This window comes from Heteronotia binoei, chromosome 18, assembly GCF_032191835.1.
Source record: "Heteronotia binoei isolate CCM8104 ecotype False Entrance Well chromosome 18, APGP_CSIRO_Hbin_v1, whole genome shotgun sequence".
In the NCBI taxonomy this organism is placed as follows: domain Eukaryota; kingdom Metazoa; phylum Chordata; class Lepidosauria; order Squamata; family Gekkonidae; genus Heteronotia; species Heteronotia binoei.
Window position 1 is genome coordinate 1,483,356 of NC_083240.1, and position 3,228 is coordinate 1,486,583.

Genomic DNA, 3,228 nt, shown 5'->3' on the forward strand with positions numbered 1-3,228 from the left:
CTGTCTCCCCAGCAATTGCTACTTCTTGCAGAAGTTATGTAGATGACCCCACCCCAGCCACTCTCCAGGTGATTGCCTAGGGCGCCAGCATTCTGGGGGCACTGAATTGGGCACCCCCATGTGACTCAGTGACATTATCAGTGCTGGGGGTGGGGGGTGCCACCAGAACATATGAACCTATGAAGCTGCCTTATACCGAATCAGACCCTTGGTCCATCAAAGTCAGTATTGTCTTCTCAGACTGGCAGTGGCTCTCCAGGGTCTCAAGCTGAGGTTTTTCAGGCCTACTTACCTGGACCCTTTTGAGTTGGAGATGCCAGGGATTGAACCTGGGACGTTCTGCTTCGCAAGCAGATGCTCTACCACTGAGCCACCGTCCCTCCCCAGAAGTTAGCCTTGCCCGGGGCGGATAGTCTAGGGCCGGCCCTGGAGCTCTATTGTGGCAGTAGGAAGCCAAGTCAACTTTGGCCATGTGATGTGATCAAAGAGGGGCCACACAGTTGTTTGGGAGAGGAACGGGCGATTTCTGGAAGGGAACCCAGCCAATCAGGGATCACCGAGTGATTCAATAGGGTAAGAGGGCCACACAGCACAGCCAATCAGATCTGCTGCCTGACCACATCACATCAGGTAAACAAGCCAAGGGAAAGAGTTCATTGGTGAATTAAACCAACACTGTTGCAGGCAGTGCTGGGAGAACATCCATAGAGTGCAGTTGATCCTACCAGCCCTGTGACAGAGCCTTGGCTGCAAATCTGTCCTGAACTGAGAGGGCCTTTGGTCCCCCACCCCTTCTGAAAGCCCCTCTTGCTGTAGCTGGAAGGGAATTCTTGGGGGGGGGGCGTACAGGAGACCCTTCTGGAATCCCAAGGCCTTGCAATGAGGTGTTGCTGGCCCTGAGTTGATGGGAGCCATACATTTGGGGCCTCACCCTCCACCCCAAATAATCTCAACAATTTTTCTTTCCTACCATGGGGTTTTTTTGGGGGGGGAGCAGCGTCCCTGCTTCTCAGGCAACTGGGTTTCTCTGAACACAGTAGCTGTGGTGCGGATAAAGGGAGTGCTTCAGAAACAAGCACTGGAATCAATAAATCATAGCTTTGTATCAGATTGTGGGATGGGAAACGATGCAAGCAAAGGTCTTGCTGGGTGCCAAAGCTGATTTCCTGTGAGAAGATAAGATTGCAGGATGGATTGGGGTGCTGCCTTGGAGTGTCTGGGGGCAAGAACCCCCCCCCCCCCATAGCACAATAATTCACAAATGTGTACTAGATAATATGGCTAGTTGCTCCGGCGGTTGATAGGGCCATGTTTTCAATGGCCTCCTTCAACTGAGAAACAGAATGAGGAGGAGAGCACAAAAAGCCATCTGGTCTGCTCTTCAATGCGTGTAGGCATGGGAAGGAGGGCTGTGCTATACTTTATTTATTTATTTATTTGTTTGTTTGTTTGTTTGTTTGTTTATTTATTTATTTATTCATTCATTCATTCATTCATTCATTCATTCATTTATTTATTTATTTATTTATTTTTCACATTTATATCCCTCCCTCCCCGCCGAAGCAGGCTCAGGGCGGCTAACAGCATCATAATGTCAACAATAAAACAATAAAAACAATCACAAGTCCATTAAAAGTTAAAACAGGTTACAATTTAAAATTATTAGTGCAGTTTTAAAACAACAGTGTGGTGCTAACATCATGCCATTCTTCAGTGGTGTTGGGCATTTACACATTTTGGACTTAGAACAAATGGACTTAGATCAGTGTAGATCGTGGAGCATCACAAGCACGTAAGAACCCACTTCTGTGGAACATGCTTAAAACATGGAATCTCCAGCACTACATGCAACGGCGTTCTGTGGAACTGTCCCATCTAACTCAGGGACCCTGGACGTGCTGACACTTTCCTGACACCTGCTAAGTATTTTAGAAAGTGGCCATTGGAGAATCAATTGGCAGTGCACAGGGCTTTTTTTTTTTGTAACAGGAACTCCTTTGCATATTTTAGGCCACATTCCCTGATGTAGCCAATCTTCCAAGAGCTTACAGGTTTCTTCATCCAGGGTCCACTGTAAACTCTTGCAGGATTGGCTACATCAGGGGTGTGTGGCCTAAAATGCAAAGGAATTCCTGCAACAAAAATTTAAAAGCCCCGGCAGTGCAGATTTTTAAGAACATTGCTTTGGCAGCAGCTGCCACCGCACCACAAGGATCTCCACTGTGTGGCTGGAGGTAAGCCAAGGTAGCCATTTTGTGGCTGTTCTCACAATGCCATGCTAAAATTTCAAAGAGGCCCCCAGGACCTGATCTAGTGGTCTCTCTGAGAAGACTCATTTTTTTTATCTCCTGTGTCACAGGATCCTTTGAACTGAGCATTGAACTCAGGGCCCTCTCCGTGGCAGGCACAAGCTGTGCTACTGAGCTATGGGCTTTCCTTGGTATGCACAGTGCAATGGAATGTATTAATGTGTCCAGTGAGTTCACCTGGCTGAGAGACCTCTTTCCTAATATGTGCTGCCTTCCTGGCTGTCTTCACCTGGACATGCCAGGAAGGGTTTGGACTTGGGACCCTCAGTATGCAAAGCAGTTGAGCCGTGCTTGGGACTTTGGGGGTGGAGCCAGGAAAGGGTGGGGTTTGGGGAGGGGAGGGGCCTCAGTATAGTGCAATGCCCTAGTGTCCCCCCTTCCCTCTGTGCTTGGGAACCTGTGATTGGTTGAGGCTGGGAGTTTCACCAGTCCCTCAAAGAGAGGACCAACAATGGAAGAGAGGCTTACCCACTGGTGGTGCTGCTCCCTCCCCCTTCAATATGCAGCCCCCTGAGAATGTATTTGGGGGGGGGTGGATTCCAGGCTGTCCTCTTGGGAGCACTTCAAGATGGGTCCCAACCGCCTGACTCGGGTGCCTGATTTGACGTGGGCACATCTGAAGGGCATGCCCTGAATCCTCCTCCGCTATGTGGAGGGCTGCCTTTCCAGACGGGTTCTTGTGGCAAGCCCTTGGCTGAAAGGAAAAGTGCTCCTGGGAGCAGGATCATAAGCACATGCTGGGCAATTTTTGAGCAGGAACACAGTCCGGGCTGGTTTGGTGTCAGGGGGTGTGGCCTAGTAGGCAAATGAGTTCCCGCTGGACTTTTCCTACAAAAAGCCCTGTGTGAAACAATGGTGCTGCCAGGGGGTGTGGCCTAGTTTGCAAATGAGTTCCTGCTGGGCTTTAAAAAGAAAAAGG

General features: G+C 49.5%; 1 non-coding gene across 1 annotated transcript; it reads right to left on the bottom strand.

The window, feature by feature from the left end:
* Window positions 1–308: 308 nt before the first annotated feature.
* Window positions 309–375, bottom strand: TRNAR-GCG (transfer RNA arginine (anticodon GCG)). Its single transcript has one exon. It is a non-coding gene; the product is annotated as a tRNA-Arg (tRNA).
* Between the last annotated feature and the right edge of the window lie 2,853 nt (window positions 376–3,228).